We start from the raw sequence: 19,444 nt of genomic DNA, 5'->3' as shown, positions 1-19,444 counted from the left end.
CTTAGTTTCGGAGATTAAAGCGATGTCAATGTTGTTGGCGTTAATGAATTCCAGTAGGTCGTAACGCCTGTTGAGGGAGACGAGTGAGTTAACATTTATGGCGGCTATTTTGACCTCAGGTATTGTAAGGACGTTGTATGGTGTGTTAGTCATCGTGGAAGTTGAATGTATCATATAGTTCATTTATCTTTATTGAGTTGTTGCTGATAGCCTGGATTATGGGAGCCAATTGTGAACCTATAGTATCAGTAATTAACTGTTTTATTTGTTCCATGAAGTTATTTGGGTTTGAGCTGGGTTGAGTACCGTAGTTTATGCTGGGGTTGATGTTATCTGCGAATAGGTGTTGCACATTATTGGGGTTTGACAACCATGCGTTCGGTGGTGGTGGTGCTGCTGCGAAGATTGCGTTATTGGTTCTTTGTGGGCCTGCAGTGCTATTGCGATGTATAGCCTGCGAGCTGGTGCTCTGATGGATTTTATGAATTTTCTCTTCTCTTTTATATTGTTTCATTTGTTCCTCTTTGGATTTAATGTTTAGGAAGAACTGATAAAATGGGCAGCCACGATACGAAGCAGGATGCCCATATGCCTCACAATTAACACAGTATAATGTTGAGCGATCAGAGTTCAAGGGAATTTTGCATTCCCCCGGATTATGTACTTCCTTGCAGTTGATGCTAGTGTGTCCCAGCCTTTGGCATTTTTTGCACTGATGTAATTCCTTTTTCCTGAGCGTTTCCCATTTAATTACTTGGTGTAGTAATGTTTTTATTTTGATCAGTTCTGTGGTGGAGCTATCGTTTGTAAGTTGAACTAAAAAGCTATATTGGTCCTTGTTGCGCTTGTTCAGATTAATTTTGGCTATTTTTTGTATGTTAACTTGGGGTAAGTTTAGCTCACTTATTTCTTTGAGGAGGTCCATTTCAGTAAAATTTCCGTTAATACCTTTTATGATGAGGTTCTTAGGTTTGAATTGTTTCGGTGTGTACGAGAAATATTTTATTTTGTCCTGTGATAGTTGTTCCTTAGCTAAGATGAAGGTGTCTATACTTTTGCAGTAAACAGTATGAGCTAGTTCCTCCTGCTGTTTGATGGAGAATTGGTTTTTCAATTGGGTTGATTGTTTTAAGGAACCAATTAGCTCTGTGATATTAACATTCGCCACGAATATAGGTGGTGGCTTACAGCTGTTGGTTGACTTATCGTTCCTATGGGTGTTCTCCAATGTGCTTGTGCTGGGGTTATCGCTTTGTGTATCAGTAGGATTGGCTACGTGTGTTGGAGTTTGAATATCAAGCTTTGCAAAAATGTTGTCTGCTAGTATAGTGCCAGGGCTTGCTTGGCTAGTGCCTATCTGGGTTCTGAAGGTTTTCTTCGGGAGCTTCCATTCCCTGGGCGGGTTCGAGGTAGGTTGCATTAATGTTTTCTCAGTTATTTGAGATAATGGTCTTTTTTTAGCCGTTAGGTTAGGGGTGATGGAGGATGAACGACTGTTGAGCTCTTTGAGTGCAGCTTTGGCTAATTTATCTGCTGTGAAGGGTTTGTTTAGCATTTGATTCAGAAACCTGTTAGAACGGAATTTTATGTTTGTATTTGAGTGCCCAGGTGGTCTATTTTCCTTGCTTGTGCCTGGTCGGCTTTGCTCAATGTTGAAGTCCATTTGGTTTTGGGTAGCTGTGTGTGGGGTGGGCCCCTCTCCCTTGTCGTTCATGATGAACCGGTGACAGGGTAGGGGGGGCCGTATGGGCGCGCGGGCCTTTCTCCTTAGCTGCCCGAGAGCGCATGCGTCGTACGGTGCAAGCAAGATGGCCGCTCTAACCTACCGCGTATTGATGAGAAATTTGGCTGAATACACGGCGAGGACGCGTTAAAATTACGAGACTTGTTAGCGCCAAAGGAACAGAGTCACTTAAATTTTACACTCCACACTCCCGACTCATGCTCGAAGCGCACTTCCAAAGTTTCCCTTGTATACCTGCGTCGTTGGCCGCTCTCTCGGTACGTCTTACCCCAACGAGGGTTCCGCCGGGAATGCCACGGGGAATCGAACCCCGGTCTCCCGCGTGACAGGCGGGGATACTGACCACTTTTTTTTTTTTGTAACATACGTTTATTTAGCCAAAAAAAAAAATAACATTTACATAAATATATATAAGCAAACAAACAAACAAAAAAGAAAAACAATAGACTTAACAACGAAACAAAACAAAAATTTCCTTAAACGTACAAAAGGAGGCGTGGCTTATAAAATAGGAACTTAAGACTAAAGACTCGCTTATCGAGTACGCACAGTCTGGGCGGTCATATAACTATTGCACTTACTGCTAAAACATATATATTTATTGTTACAACGTGTACTATTGGGTCGCTTTTGTGGGTGAGTATAAGGGAGGCGAATCCCTATGCTGCAACAGTTTCAGGGGGTGAGGGACAAATGTACTATGCTAAAAATGTAGAATATATGAAAAATAAAAGATAACATTAAAAATAACAAAAATAATATTAATATTCTCCCCGACGGGGAATCGAACCCCGGTCTCCCGCGTGACAGGCGGGGATACTAACCACTTTTTTTTTTTTTTGTAACAATGTGTTTATTGTGCCAATAAATACAATATATACAGCTGGTACAATAAACTTAAACACAAAAAAAAGTATAACAAGGTATAATATACACTTATGAGACTAAAGGCTCCGTTTTCGGAGCACGCACGGTCTTAACGCTAGTGTTTGTTTTTGTGCACTTATTGCTATTACATGATTATCTTATGAGATATACTTATCTAGATTATGGCTATGGGATATGTGCGCAGCTAGGCACGAGAGCTGTACAATCGGTTTTATATTTAGGGGGGGGGGGGGAGAAAGAAAAGATTTTTATATGTGATACGTATTTGCTAGACTAAAATTATACTATAAAATAACAAAAAAAAATATAACTTCTCCCCGGCGGGGAATCGAACCCCGGTCTCCCGCGTGACAGGCGGGGATACTGACCACTTTTTTTTTTTTTTTTTTGTAACAGGGCGTTTATTGTGCCAAAATAAATACAATATATACAACGGTACAATAAACTTAAACGCTCAAAAAAAAGTATAACAGATATAAATGTTTAATATATAAACTAAAGGCTCGGAGGTCCGGGCACGCACGGTTTAATACTATGGATATATATTTACATGTATACTGCACTTATTGCAACTATTAACGCTTGCACTAAGTATGTCTTAACTTAATTAGGGATGCTTATATATATTTATATGTACAGAAAGGCACGGATTGGGAAAAAACTGTACAATCTTTGGTTTTTATGGGTTGATTTGATAGAAATGAGTTGATCCTATATGATATCTATAACTATGCTTATAATATAATCTGATTAAAAATACTTAATGGTAGGTATTGCGGGTGGTTATTCTACTTTGTTTGTTCGTCATTGCACTGCTAAATTTGCATCTTTCGTCAGGGATTATTTGTACCTTATTGCCATTTAGTTTAATTACATGCTAGTTTGAACGCAGCTTATTTCTAAGTTTTATATGAGGTAACGGTGGCTTGTTATTACTACAATACTATATAAAGGTATTTAAAATATATAATCTGACATAGACTTTATAATTAAATAACATATATGTAAAAATATAAAAATATAATTTATAAAAATATAATTTCACTCCCCGACGGGGAATCGAACCCCGGTCTCCCGCGTGACAGGCGGGGATACTGACCACTTTTTTTTTTTTTTTTTTGTAACATACGTTTATTCAGCCAAAAAAAAATAACATTTACATAAATATATATAAGCAAACAAACAAACAAAAAAAAAACAACAGACTTAACAACGAAACAGAACAAAAATTTCCTTAAACGTACAAAAGGAGGCGTGGCTTATAAAATAGGAACTTAAGACTAAAGACTCGCCTATCGAGTACGCACAGTCTGGGCGGTCATATAACTATTGCACTTACTGCTAAAACATATATATCTAAGGCTACAATGTATAATATTGGGTCCATTTTTGTGGGTGAGTATAAGGGAGGCGAATCCCTATGCTGCCACAGTTTCAGGGGGTGGGGTACAAATATACTAAGCTAAAATATAAAAGATATGAAAAGTAAAGATAGCATTAAAAATAACAAAAATAATATTCTCCCCGACGGGGAATCGAACCCCGGTCTCCCGCGTGACAGGCGGGGATACTAACCACTTTTTTTTTTTTTTTGTAACAATGTGTTTATTGTGCCAATAAATACAATATATACAGCGGGTACAATAAACTTAAACACAAAAAAAAAGTATAACAAATATAAATGTTTGATATATAAACTAAAGGCTCGGAGTTCCGGGCACGCACGGTTTAATATTATGATTATATCTATATGTACACTGCACTTATTGCAACTATTAACACTTAGACTAAGTATGGCTTAACTTAATTAGGGATACGTATATGTATATGTACAGAAAGGCACGGGTTGGGAAAAACTGTACAATCTTTGGTATTATGGGTTTGTTTTGGTAGTGATTAGTAGGTTATATCTATGACTCTACTTGTAGTATAATCTAATTAAAAAATACTTAACGGTGTGTATTGCGGGTGCTTATGCTACCTTGTTGTTACTACTATTAGTTATTGCACTGTTAATTTACATTTTAGGTCGGGGATTATTTGTACATTTTTGTTCTTTGATGTAATTAATTTTTGTACGCAACTTTTATTTCTAAAATTTAACGGGAGGTAACGGTTGAGCTTCTTATTGCTAAGATACTACATAAAGGTATTTAAAAATATAATCTGATACAGCATTTAAAATTAGATAACATATAGGTAAAAATATAATTTGTAAAAATATAATTTCACTCCCCGACGGGGAATCGAACCCCGGTCTCCCGCGTGACAGGCGGGGATACTGACCACTTTTTTTTTTTTGTAACAGGGCGTTTATTGTGCCAAAATAAATACAGTATATACAACGGTACAATAAACTTAAACGCTCAAAAAAAAGTATAACAGATATAAATGTTTAATATATAAACTAAAGGCTCGGAGTTCCGGGCACGCACGGTTTAATACTATGATTATATCTATATGTACACTGCACTTATTGCAACTATTAACGCTTATACTAAGTATGGCTTAACTTAATTAGGGACGCTTATATATATATTTATATGTACAGAAAGGCACGGATTGGGAAAAACTGTACAATCTTTGGTTTTTATGGGTTAGAAATGAGTTGATCCTATATGATATCTATAACTATGCTTGTAATATAATTTAATTAAAAAACTACTTAACGGTATTTAAAGGTATTTAAAAATATAATCTGATATAGCATTTAAGATTAGATAACATATATGTAAAAATATAATTTGTAAAAATATAATTTGTAAAAATATAATTTCACTCCCCGACGGGGAATCGAACCCCGGTCTCCCGCGTGACAGGCGGGGATACTGACCACTATACTATCGAGGACGGGACGCTGTTTTAATATTTGTTATTATTACTTATGGTTGGTTATTACTTATCTAGGTTTGGAACCACCAGAATTTCTCTGGGTCTTCCTTTGTGACGATTTCTTTGTCGTATTTCGTTAGCTTATATCTAAAGCGCATTTCTGGGTGGTCAAAGGTGATGTTGCTGTCGTAGAGTAGTCTTTTGTCATATGTTTTTCTATTATAATGGTATATGATTGGTTGTTTGTGATTGTCTTGTATGAGTCCGTTGCTGTCGAAGTGTATGAATGATTCTGGGGGTGTATATCCTGTGTGTCTGGTTGATTCGTGGTATTGTGGGTAGGGGTAAGCTGATGGGTATATGTGGCTATTTTCTTGGATATTGGGAACGTTCACCCAATGGTTGCGAATGAGTTTGAGTGTAAATATGTCGATTCTGGGCATTTTTGCCATTTCGTAGAGTCTATGATTGCTGTATAGTTTGGTGTAGTTGGATTCGGGTGTCCTGTATTTATTTAAACATGCTCTTATGCATTTACGTTCGAGAAGCCTGAGTTTTTCCATGGTGCTTGCACTTATGTTATACCATATTGGTGCACCGTATGTCAGTATTGGCCGTACTAGAAGCTTGTAGCACAGAATTTTGACATTCGTAGTTAGGTCCTTACAGTAGAATAATCTCTTATTTGCTAGGAAGGCTTTCTGAGCTTTGTCTATTTGTATGTCTATGTGGTTGTTGTAATTTAATTTAAAGTCTAGGTGTACGCCTAAGTAGCGAACCACGTTTTTATGGGGGATTTTTACTGATCTGTTGTTGGAATCATGTAAGTGAAAATCTTTGGAGTATTTTCTGACGTCATAGTTGGCATCGGAGATTGTGGAGATGTAAGGTCGGAAAAGTATTGTTTCACATTTATTGACGTTAATTTTAAGTTTCCATGTATGAAAATAGTCTTGGATTTTATCAAATGTTTCTTGTAACTGTTTCTGTATTACCGAGGGTTTGTTGTTGTTGACGTATATTAATAGGTCATCTGCAAAAGCTATTGCTTTTTTGTGTGGTTCGCTATTTAAGCCGTACATTTGTAGGAGATCGCTTATGTATATGCTAAACAGGATTGGGGAATTGACGGTGCCTTGTTGTAGGCCGTTTTTTATGTTAAATATTTTTGTGGAGGTATTGGTCCCCTCTGTAACGCGGAACGATTTTCCGTGTAACATATTCCATAGCATTTTGATCAAATGAGGGGGGAAATTTTTCTTCAGCATTTTGAAGAAGAGTCCGTCCAGCCAGACTGTATCGAATGCTTTTTCAAGGTCGATGAATACTGCCCCGACACAGTCACCTGCGTTTCTTGCCCAACATATATCGGAGGTAAACTTTGTTATCGCGTGGATGGTAGAATGTTTGAACCTGAAGCCGAATTGTGTTTCTGGGATAATGCTATTGTCTGTGCAAAATGTGTTTAATGAGTTGTTTACTGTGGTTTCGAATATCTTGCTTATGTTGGGCAAGAGACTGATGGGTCGGTAGCTGGTCGGTTCGGCTCCATCTTTACCTTTTTTTTTCAGAGCCACCACTTTCGCTGTTTTCCAGGTTGTAGGAAAGTATGCGCGGTTTAGGCAATTGTTAAATATTACCGTGTAGTAATAAATGTACCGGAGGGGTAGCCTTTTTAGTGCAATGTTTGGTATGCTATCAAAACTGGAGGATTTTTTATTGTTCAGGTGTTTGAATGTGTCTTGTAGTTTGAGGTAGGAGGTGAAGAAATTTGTTGGGATTATGTCTGTGTTCGGATTTGATGCGGTATTTTCGTCATGGAAGGTGCATACTGTTTTGTTGTTACGTGCGTCTTCGTCCAATTCGGTTCGTATCTTTTGTACCTTCTGTTGAATTATGTTTGTTAGTTCATGTTTGCCCATGTGCGAGTTCTGTGTGTGGGCTGCTTCGAAATGTGCCCCTAATATGTTTAATTTGTCTTGTGTTTCTGTGATTAGAAGGTTGTTCTTTTCGTCTGTCTGTATGTTGTTTCGGTCTATGTTGGCGTTTATTATATCTGTTTTCGTGTTAGGAATTTTTAGGGTGTCTATATTGTTTTTGTGTTTCGGTCGGAAGATGTTGTTGATGGATGGAAAAAGTTCGTTGGATTTTTGTGTGGATATTTGTGAAATTCTGTGTTTCCAGTAGTTACTTGTAGAATTTTGAAAGGCTTTTTTAATCTCGTATCTTGTAGTTTTTAGCAGTTGTTTCAATGTGGCTATAGGAATGTCGTATGTACTTGTGTAATTTGAGAATCTAGTTAGTCTATTTAACAGTGTTAGTAAGTGGCTTTTTCGTTTTCTTAATTTTATTATTTCTGTCGTAATGTATCTGTCTGTCGAGTCGAAGTTGGTGTTGGTTTGCGGTACTGCTATGTCTATTGCTTGCGTGATATTTGTGTTGAGCTGTTCTATGTATTTGTCGATTTCGTCTGTTGTAAGGTTTCTATTATTCGGAATGTCTATTTTACCGTTTTGTTCTAATTGTGATGAGAATTCTGCCCAGTCGGCTTTATGGTAATTGTATTTTATACTGGGGGTTGCTTCGTCTATTTCTAAGTAGTCGTGAGTACGTATTGATATCGTCATGTTCACAGCTTTGTGGTCGCTGTCGTAGTCGGTGGAGTCGAGTCTGTCGTGTGCGGGTGTATCGTGGAATTGTAGTCTGCTGTCGGCTATGCAGATGTCTATGAAAGCTCCGCTTTTGGGGAAGGATGGTGTCAGTGTGTGAAGGAGGGAGATTCTGTAGGTTATTTCGTTACGTGATATCCAGTTCAGGAGAGCTACTCCTCTGTGGTTGTTTATGGGGTTGCTCCATGCGGAGTGTTTGGCATTTAAATCGCCCGCGAGGAGGTAGTAATTATTGTTATTGTGTAATTCTAATTTTTCGAATAATAATTGTAGTTCGGCCATAAATTCCTTTTTGCAGCTACTGGTCGCGTATCCTGATATGATGTATAGATTGTTATTATTTTGGATCTTTATTTTAATCGTGGTGGCTTCGAAGGTGGCATTCTCTACGCCGCCCCGCTGGATGGACTTGAATTTAATATTATTTCTGACTAGGATGCCTGTTCCCCCAGCCTGTTTAGCATTGGCTCGGTCGTTTCTTAGGAATGTATAATTTTTAAACCTAATTACATGTCTAGGACTTAACTTAGTTTCACAAAGAAGGACCACATCCGGATCGTTGGACGCTAGATACTCTGCAAGAGATGCCCTACTTTCATACGATATTAGTGAATTTACGTTAATTTCGGTGATTTTAAGTCTATTGCATCGAAGTTTCTCCGCATTGTTTTGCCGTGTGTAGTTGGTCGTGGAGGAATTGAATGTTAAAATTCGAGATCTAGTGCATTGGCAATTAAATTGATCTTGTTGCTGTTTGATTCTAACTGTTCGAGGAATCGGGACATTTGGATAGTTACTGCGGACTCTATTGTTCTTTTGATTTGGTTTAATAGTGGGTTTTGGTCTGTGTCGTCTGTTTTCTGTGGTTCGGGGGTGGGTAGACTCGGTGTGCTATTTCCTTTGAAAAGTGAGCTAAATGATACCCCGGATTTAATGAATCTATTTTTCGCTTGGTGGCTTTTTTCTATTTTTTCTTTTGTCGCTAGTTTCTTCTCTTCGATCTTTTGTTTGATTTCTTTTATTTTTGGGCATCCTCTATACGAGGCTGGATGCCCAAAGTTTTTGCAATTTATACAATAGGGTCCTGTGGAGTCCTGACTACCTGACGGTTCGGCGGAGCGTGGGCATTCGCCCGGGTTGTGTGGCACGTTGCATTTGACGCAACGGTAATCTAGGTTACAATTAGAGGCAACGTGTCCTATTCTCTGGCATCTCTTGCACTGGATGCGGTCCTTCTTTCTGATCTTTTCCCATTTAACCGCGTTATACAGGACTGTTTGGATGTGTTTTAAGTTATTTACATTGCTGTCCGGCGAGAGTTGGACTATAAAAATCGGTAGTACACGGTTCTCTTCTGCGGCGCGTTTTGTATTGAATTTTTTTACTGCAACAAATTGCAGTTGCTCGACTTTTTTTGCTTTAAGAGCTTCTAGAACTTCCTGCGTTTCGAAATGGCCTTCTAGATTTTTTAATAAAACTGTTATGTTTTTCTCTGACTTGGGTGTGTATGTAAAGAACTTTATGTTATTTTGTTTGATAATCTCGCAAGCTATTTTATGGTTTTCTATTGTGTTCGTTTGTAGGATCTGTTTGTTGTTGTTTATTCTTTTGATGTGAAAGTCGTTAACTGTTTGCTTTAGTGCGTTTACTATTTCTTTGTTTGTGTCTGTGTGCAGAATGATTGGTGGGGGTTTCTGTCTGTTAGTATTGTCGGTATTCTTCGCGTCTGTAAGGGTTTTAGTTTGTCCGAAATGTGTTTTATGCGCGTTTGTACCTGTCTTTTGTCGCTGGTCGGTGGTTGCGCTGAGCGGGAATTTGGATTGGTTCGTCCTTGGCTGGGGGTTGCTGGTGCCCGGCTTATCGTTGGCTGGCCGCTTGTTTCCTGGATTGGGGTTGTTGGGGTCCGGCTTCTCTTCTGCAGGCCTCTTCAAAGCTGCTATGGTCAGGGTCGGTCGTCCTTTTTCCCTCGATGAAGGGACCTCCGTCCAGGTCCCATTGTCCTCTTTGTTGATGATTTCCAGGTCAGTGGTGGTCGCGTCCATAGGCTCCGGTATGGTGGATTTTCTTGCTTCGGCGGCGTGTATTTTGTCAGTTGCTTCCTTCAGTTGCAACGATAATTTTTCAACTATTTGCAGGAGGTTTCTGTTTGACTTCACCAGGTCTTCGTAGGATGGAAGGGGTTCCATTTTTGTCTCTTCTGTTTTCGTCGAGATGGTGGGCACTGGAGATGGGTGCTTATCCTTTGTCCTTACCATATTAGTGATTTTTGGCGTCGGATTGAGTCTTTTCGTATTCTTTTTCATAATTGCACTTTTGACATGAAGTGCAAATGCTTCATTGGTGAGAGTGTCTAATTTCGTAATGGTGCGATGTGCCGTCAGTGCCGTGAGCACCTTTTCCTCTGCCCTTTTATTATTTTTTGTTGGATCACACACAGGTTCACTCGTTTTTTCCTCTTCATCTGTGTGTGGTGGAAGGTTAATTTCTTTCGAAATTTTACTTTTTATATCACACTTTGAACGCGATATGTGTTTCGCTTTCGCGTTATCGGCACTGTGTCACGCACTTCAGTGTAGTATCCCTTGTACTGGCTGGGTCGTACCTGCGTCGTTGTCCTTTCGGCTCTCTCGGCACGTCCTACCCCAACGAAGGTTCGAGGGATACTGGGATACTGACCACTATACTATCGAGGACGGGACGCTGTTTTAATATTTGTTATTATTACTTATAATTGCTATCTAGGTTTGGAATCACCAGAACTTCTCTGGGTCTTCCTTCGCGACGATCTCTTTGTCGTATTTTGTTAACTTATATCTAAAGCGCATTTCCGGATGGTCGAAGGTGATGTTACTGTCGTAGAGTAGTCTTTTGTCGTATGTTTTTCTATTGTAATGATATATGATCGGTTGTTTGTAGTTGTCTTGTATGAGTCCGTTGCTGTCGAAGTGTATGAATGATTCTGGGGGTGTATATCCTGTATGTCTAGTTGATTCGTGGTATTGTGGGTAGGGGTAGGCTGATGGATATATGTGGCTATTTTCTAATATGTTGGGAACGTTGGCCCAGTGGTTGCGAATGAGTTTGAGTGTGAATATGTCTATTCTGGGTATTTTTGCCATTTCGTAAAGTCTATGGTTACTGTACAGTTTCGTGTAGTTGGATTCCGGTGTTCTATATTTGTTGAGACATGCTCTTAGGCATTTTCTTTCGAGGAGCCTAAGCTTTTCCATGGTACTTGCGCTTATGTTGTACCATATTGGTGCGCCGTATGTTAGTATCGGTCGTACTAGGAGCTTGTAGCACAGGATTTTAACATTCGTGTTCAGGTCTTTACAATAGAAAAGTCTCTTGTTTGCTAGGAAGGCTTTCTGTGCTTTGTCTATCTGTATGTCTATGTGGTTGTTGTAGTTCAGTTTAAAGTCTAGATGTACGCCTAGGTAGCGAACCACGTTTTTATGGGGGATTTTTACTGACTTATTGTTGGAGTCATGCAAGTGGAAATCTTTGGAGTATTTTCTGACGTCATAATTGGCATCGGAGATTGTGGAGATGTAAGGTCGGAAAAGTATTGTTTCGCATTTATTGACGTTAATTTTAAGTTTCCATGTATGAAAATAGTCTTGGATTTTATCAAATGTTTCTTGTAACTGTTTCTGTATTACCGAGGGTTTGTTGTTGTTGACGTATATTAATAGGTCATCTGCAAAAGCTATTGCTTTTTTGTGTGGTTCGCTATTTAAGCCGTACATTTGTAAGAGATCGCTTATGTATATGCTAAACAGGATTGGGGAATTGACGGTGCCTTGTTGTAGGCCGTTTTTTATGTTAAATATTTTCGTGGAGGTGTTGGTCCCCTCTGTTACACGAAACGATTTTCCGTGTAACATGTTCCATAGCATCTTAATCAAGTGAGGGGGAAAATTTTTCTTCAGCATTTTGAAGAAGAGTCCGTCCAGCCAGACTGTATCGAATGCTTTTTCAAGGTCGATGAATACCGCCCCGACACAGTCACCTGCGTTTCTTGCCCAACATATGTCGGAGGTAAACTTTGTTATAGCGTGGATGGTAGAATGTTTGAATCTGAAGCCGAATTGTGTTTCGGGGATGATACTATTGTCTATGCAAAATGTGTTTAATGAGTTGTTGATGGTGGTTTCGAATATTTTGCTTATATTGGGCAAGAGACTGATGGGTCGGTAGCTGGTCGGTTCGGCACCATCTTTACCTTTTTTCTTCAAAGCCACCACTTTCGCTGTTTTCCAGGTTGTAGGAAAGTATGCGCGGTTTAGGCAATTGTTAAATATTACCGTGTAGTAATAAATATACCGGAGGGGTAGCCTTTTTAGTGCAATGTTCGGTATGCTATCAAAACTGGAGGATTTTTTATTGTTCAGGTGTTTGAATGTGTCTTGTAGTTTGAGGTAGGAGGTGAAGAAATTTGTTGGGATTATGTCTGTGTTCGGATTTGATGCGGTATTTTCGTCATGGAAGGTGCATACAGTTTTGTTGTTACGTACGTCTTCGTCTAGTTCGGTTCGTATTTTTTGTACTTTCTGTTGAATTATGTTTGTTAGTTCATGTTTGCCCATGTGCGAGTTCTGTGTGTGAGCCGCTTCGAAATATGCCCCTAATACGTTTAGTTTGTCTTGTGTGTCTGTGATTAGAAAGTTGTTCTTTTCGTCTGTCTGTACGTTGTTTCGGTTTATGTTATCGTTTATTATATCTGTTTTTGTGTTAGGAATTTTTAAAGTGTCTATATTGTTTTTGTGTTTCGGTCGGAAGATATTGTTTATCGATGGAAAGAGCTCGTTGAATTTTTGCGTGGGGATTTGAGAGATTCTGTGTTTCCAGTAATCACTTGTCGAATTTTGGAAGGCTTTTTTGATTTCATATCTTGTGGTTTTTAGAAGTTGTTTGAGTGTGGCTATAGTAATGTCGTGTGCACTAGTGTAATTTGAGAATCTTGTTAGTCTGTTTAACAGTGTCAGTAAGTGGCTTTTTCTTTTTCTTAATTTTATTATTTTTGTCGTAATGTATCTGTCTGTTGAGTCGAAGTTGGTGTTGGTTTGCGGTACTGCTACGTCTATTGCTTGTGTGATATTTGTGTTGAGCTGTTCAATGTATTTGTCGATTTCGTCTATTGTAAGGTTTCTATTATTCGGCATGTCTATTTTACCGTTTTGTTCTAAATGTGAGGAGAATTCTGTCCAGTCGGCTTTATAGTAATTATATTTTATATTGGGGGTTGCTTCGTCTATTTCCAGGTAGTCGTGGGTACGTATGGATATTGTTATTTTTACTGCTTTATGGTCGCTGTCATAGTCGGTGGAGTCGAGTCTGTTATGTACGGGTGTGTCGTGAAATTGTAGCCTGTTGTCGGCTATGCAAATGTCTATGAAGGCACCACTTTTGGGGAAGGATGGTGTTAATGTGTGAAGTAGGGAGATTCGGTAAGTTATCTCGTTGCGCGATATCCAATTCAGAAGAGCTACGCCTCTATGGTTATTGATGGGGTTGCTCCACGCGGAGTGTTTGGCGTTTAAATCGCCCGCGAGGAGGTAGTAATTATTGTTTTTCTGTAATTCTAGTTGTTCAAATAATGATTGTAGTTCGGCCATGAATTCTTTTTTGCAGCTACTAGTCGCGTATCCAGAGATTATAAATAAGTTATTATTATTTTGGAACTTTATCTTGATTGTGGTGGCTTCGAAGGTGGCATTCTCTACGCCGCCCCGCTGGATGGACTTGAATTTAATATTATTTCTGACTAGGATGCCTGTTCCCCCAGCCTGTTTAGCATTGGCTCGGTCGTTTCTTAGGAATGTATAATTTTTAAACCTAATTACATGTCTAGGACTTAACTTAGTTTCACAAAGAAGGACCACATCCGGATCGTTGGACGCTAGATACTCTGCAAGAGATGCCCTACTTTCATACGATATTAGTGAATTTACGTTAATTTCGGTGATTTTAAGTCTATTGCATCGAAGTTTCTCCGCATTGTTTTGCCGTGTGTAGTTGGTCGTGGAGGAATTGAATGTTAAAATTCGAGATCTAGTGCATTGGCAATTAAATTGATCTTGTTGCTGTTTGATTCTAACTGTTCGAGGAATCGGGACATTTGGATAGTTACTGCGGACTCTATTGTTCTTTTGATTTGGTTTAATAGTGGGTTTTGGTCTGTGTCGTCTGTTTTCTGTGGTTCGGGGGTGGGTAGACTCGGTGTGCTATTTCCTTTGAAAAGTGAGCTAAATGATACCCCGGATTTAATGAATCTATTTTTCGCTTGGTGGCTTTTTTCTATTTTTTCTTTTGTCGCTAGTTTCTTCTCTTCGATCTTTTGTTTGATTTCTTTTATTTTTGGGCATCCTCTATACGAGGCTGGATGCCCAAAGTTTTTGCAATTTATACAATAGGGTCCTGTGGAGTCCTGACTACCTGACGGTTCGGCGGAGCGTGGGCATTCGCCCGGGTTGTGTGGCACGTTGCATTTGACGCAACGGTAATCTAGGTTACAATTAGAGGCAACGTGTCCTATTCTCTGGCATCTCTTGCACTGGATGCGGTCCTTCTTTCTGATCTTTTCCCATTTAACCGCGTTATACAGGACTGTTTGGATGTGTTTTAAGTTATTTACATTGCTGTCCGGCGAGAGTTGGACTATAAAAATCGGTAGTACACGGTTCTCTTCTGCGGCGCGTTTTGTATTGAATTTTTTTACTGCAACAAATTGCAGTTGCTCGACTTTTTTTGCTTTAAGAGCTTCTAGAACTTCCTGCGTTTCGAAATGGCCTTCTAGATTTTTTAATAAAACTGTTATGTTTTTCTCTGACTTGGGTGTGTATGTAAAGAACTTTATGTTATTTTGTTTGATAATCTCGCAAGCTATTTTATGGTTTTCTATTGTGTTCGTTTGTAGGATCTGTTTGTTGTTGTTTATTCTTTTGATGTGAAAGTCGTTAACTGTTTGCTTTAGTGCGTTTACTATTTCTTTGTTTGTGTCTGTGTGCAGAATGATTGGTGGGGGTTTCTGTCTGTTAGTATTGTCGGTATTCTTCGCGTCTGTAAGGGTTTTAGTTTGTCCGAAATGTGTTTTATGCGCGTTTGTACCTGTCTTTTGTCGCTGGACGGTGGTTGCGCTGAGCGGGAATTTGGATTGGTTCGTCCTTGGCTGGGGGTTGCTGGTGCCCGGCTTATCGTTGGCTGGCCGCTTGTTTCCTGGATTGGGGTTGTTGGGGTCCGGCTTCTCTTCTGCAGGCCTCTTCAAAGCTGCTATGGTCAGGGTCGGTCGTCCTTTTTCCCTCGATGAAGGGACCTCCGTCCAGGTCCCATTGTCCTCTTTGTTGATGATTTCCAGGTCAGTGGTGGTCGCGTCCATAGGCTCCGGTATGGTGGATTTTCTTGCTTCGGCGGCGTGTATTTTGTCAGTTGCTTCCTTCAGTTGCAACGATAATTTTTCAACTATTTGCAGGAGGTTTCTGTTTGACTTCACCAGGTCTTCGTAGGATGGAAGGGGTTCCATTTTTGTCTCTTCTGTTTTCGTCGAGATGGTGGGCACTGGAGATGGGTGCTTATCCTTTGTCCTTACCATATTAGTGATTTTTGGCGTCGGATTGAGTCTTTTCGTATTCTTTTTCATAATTGCACTTTTGACATGAAGTGCAAATGCTTCATTGGTGAGAGTGTCTAATTTCGTAATGGTGCGATGTGCCGTCAGTGCCGTGAGCACCTTTTCCTCTGCCCTTTTATTATTTTTTGTTGGATCACACACAGGTTCACTCGTTTTTTCCTCTTCATCTGTGTGTGGTGGAAGGTTAATTTCTTTCGAAATTTTACTTTTTATATCACACTTTGAACGCGATATGTGTTTCGCTTTCGCGTTATCGGCACTGTGTCACGCACTTCAGTGTAGTATCCCTTGTACTGGCTGGGTCGTACCTGCGTCGTTGTCCTTTCGGCTCTCTCGGCACGTCCTACCCCAACGAAGGTTCGAGGGATACTGGGATACTGACCACTATACTATCGAGGACGGGACGCTGTTTTAATATTTGTTATTATTACTTATAATTGCTATCTAGGTTTGGAATCACCAGAACTTCTCTGGGTCTTCCTTCGCGACGATCTCTTTGTCGTATTTTGTTAACTTATATCTAAAGCGCATTTCCGGATGGTCGAAGGTGATGTTACTGTCGTAGAGTAGTCTTTTGTCGTATGTTTTTCTATTGTAATGATATATGATCGGTTGTTTGTAGTTGTCTTGTATGAGTCCGTTGCTGTCGAAGTGTATGAATGATTCTGGGGGTGTATATCCTGTATGTCTAGTTGATTCGTGGTATTGTGGGTAGGGGTAGGCTGATGGATATATGTGGCTATTTTCTAATATGTTGGGAACGTTGGCCCAGTGGTTGCGAATGAGTTTGAGTGTGAATATGTCTATTCTGGGTATTTTTGCCATTTCGTAAAGTCTATGGTTACTGTACAGTTTCGTGTAGTTGGATTCCGGTGTTCTATATTTGTTGAGACATGCTCTTAGGCATTTTCTTTCGAGGAGCCTAAGCTTTTCCATGGTACTTGCGCTTATGTTGTACCATATTGGTGCGCCGTATGTTAGTATCGGTCGTACTAGGAGCTTGTAGCACAGGATTTTAACATTCGTGTTCAGGTCTTTACAATAGAAAAGTCTCTTGTTTGCTAGGAAGGCTTTCTGTGCTTTGTCTATCTGTATGTCTATGTGGTTGTTGTAGTTCAGTTTAAAGTCTAGATGTACGCCTAGGTAGCGAACCACGTTTTTATGGGGGATTTTTACTGACTTATTGTTGGAGTCATGCAAGTGGAAATCTTTGGAGTATTTTCTGACGTCATAATTGGCATCGGAGATTGTGGAGATGTAAGGTCGGAAAAGTATTGTTTCGCATTTATTGACGTTAATTTTAAGTTTCCATGTATGAAAATAGTCTTGGATTTTATCAAATGTTTCTTGTAACTGTTTCTGTATTACCGAGGGTTTGTTGTTGTTGACGTATATTAATAGGTCATCTGCAAAAGCTATTGCTTTTTTGTGTGGTTCGCTATTTAAGCCGTACATTTGTAAGAGATCGCTTATGTATATGCTAAACAGGATTGGGGAATTGACGGTGCCTTGTTGTAGGCCGTTTTTTATGTTAAATATTTTCGTGGAGGTGTTGGTCCCCTCTGTTACACGAAACGATTTTCCGTGTAACATGTTCCATAGCATCTTAATCAAGTGAGGGGGAAAATTTTTCTTCAGCATTTTGAAGAAGAGTCCGTCCAGCCAGACTGTATCGAATGCTTTTTCAAGGTCGATGAATACCGCCCCGACACAGTCACCTGCGTTTCTTGCCCAACATATGTCGGAGGTAAACTTTGTTATAGCGTGGATGGTAGAATGTTTGAATCTGAAGCCGAATTGTGTTTCGGGGATGATACTATTGTCTATGCAAAATGTGTTTAATGAGTTGTTGATGGTGGTTTCGAATATTTTGCTTATATTGGGCAAGAGACTGATGGGTCGGTAGCTGGTCGGTTCGGCACCATCTTTACCTTTTTTCTTCAAAGCCACCACTTTCGCTGTTTTCCAGGTTGTAGGAAAGTATGCGCGGTTTAGGCAATTGTTAAATATTACCGTGTAGTAATAAATATACCGGAGGGGTAGCCTTTTTAGTGCAATGTTCGGTATGCTATCAAAACTGGAGGATTTTTTATTGTTCAGGTGTTTGAATGTGTCTTGTAGTTTGAGGTAGGAGGTGAAGAAATTTGTTGGGATTATGTCTGTGTTCGGATTTGATGCGGTATTTTCGTCATGGAAGGTGCATACAGTTTTGTTGTTACGTACGTCTTCGTCTAGTTCGGTTCGTATTTTTTGTACTTTCTGTTGAATTATGTTTGTTAGTTCATGTTTGCCCATGTGCGAGTTCTGTGTGTGAGCCGCTTCGAAATATGCCCCTAATACGTTTAGTTTGTCTTGTGTGTCTGTGATTAGAAAGTTGTTCTTTTCGTCTGTCTGTACGTTGTTTCGGTTTATGTTATCGTTTATTATATCTGTTTTTGTGTTAGGAATTTTTAAAGTGTCTATATTGTTTTTGTGTTTCGGTCGGAAGATATTGTTTATCGATGGAAAGAGCTCGTTGAATTTTTGCGTGGGGATTTGAGAGATTCTGTGTTTCCAGTAATCACTTGTCGAATTTTGGAAGGCTTTTTTGATTTCATATCTTGTGGTTTTTAGAAGTTGTTTGAGTGTGGCTATAGTAATGTCGTGTGCACTAGTGTAATTTGAGAATCTTGTTAGTCTGTTTAACAGTGTCAGTAAGTGGCTTTTTCTTTTTCTTAATTTTATTATTTTTGTCGTAATGTATCTGTCTGTTGAGTCGAAGTTGGTGTTGGTTTGCGGTACTGCTACGTCTATTGCTTGTGTGATATTTGTGTTGAGCTGTTCAATGTATTTGTCGATTTCGTCTATTGTAAGGTTTCTATTATTCGGCATGTCTATTTTACCGTTTTGTTCTAAATGTGAGGAGAATTCTGTCCAGTCGGCTTTATAGTAATTATATTTTATATTGGGGGTTGCTTCGTCTATTTCCAGGTAGTCGTGGGTACGTATGGATATTGTTATTTTTACTGCTTTATGGTCGCTGTCATAGTCGGTGGAGTCGAGTCTGTTATGTACGGGTGTGTCGTGAAATTGTAGCCTGTTGTCGGCTATGCAAATGTCTATGAAGGCACCACTTTTGGGGAAGGATGGTGTTAATGTGTGAAGTAGGGAGATTCGGTAAGTTATCTCGTTGCGCGATATCCAATTCAGAAGAGCTACGCCTCTATGGTTATTGATGGGGTTGCTCCACGCGGAGTGTTTGGCGTTTAAATCGCCCGCGAGGAGGTAGTAATTATTGTTTTTCTGTAATTCTAGTTGTTCAAATAATGATTGTAGTTCGGCCATGAATTCTTTTTTGCAGCTACTAGTCGCGTATCCAGAGATTATAAATAAGTTATTATTATTTTGGAACTTTATCTTGATTGTGGTGGCTTCGAAGGTGGCATTCTCTACGCCGCCCCGCTGGATGGACTTGAATTTAATATTATTTCTGACTAGGATGCCTGTTCCCCCAGCCTGTTTAGCATTGGCTCGGTCGTTTCTTAGGAATGTATAATTTTTAAACCTAATTACATGTCTAGGACTTAACTTAGTTTCACAAAGAAGGACCACATCCGGATCGTTGGACGCTAGATACTCTGCAAGAGATGCCCTTCTTTCATACGATATTAGTGAATTTACGTTAATTTCGGTGATTTTAAG

At 39.5% G+C, this 19,444-nt stretch overlaps 1 non-coding gene across 1 annotated transcript; it reads right to left on the bottom strand.

Annotated features, from left to right (window-relative positions):
* Window positions 1-5,410: 5,410 nt before the first annotated feature.
* Trnad-guc (transfer RNA aspartic acid (anticodon GUC)) lies at window positions 5,411-5,482 on the bottom strand. Its single transcript has one exon. It is a non-coding gene; the product is annotated as a tRNA-Asp (tRNA).
* Window positions 5,483-19,444: the final 13,962 nt, after the last annotated feature.

Source organism: Halictus rubicundus, unplaced genomic scaffold (genome assembly GCF_050948215.1).
Source record: "Halictus rubicundus isolate RS-2024b unplaced genomic scaffold, iyHalRubi1_principal scaffold0165, whole genome shotgun sequence".
NCBI lineage: Eukaryota > Metazoa > Arthropoda > Insecta > Hymenoptera > Halictidae > Halictus > Halictus rubicundus.
This window is presented reverse-complemented; position numbering and strand designations above follow the sequence as displayed.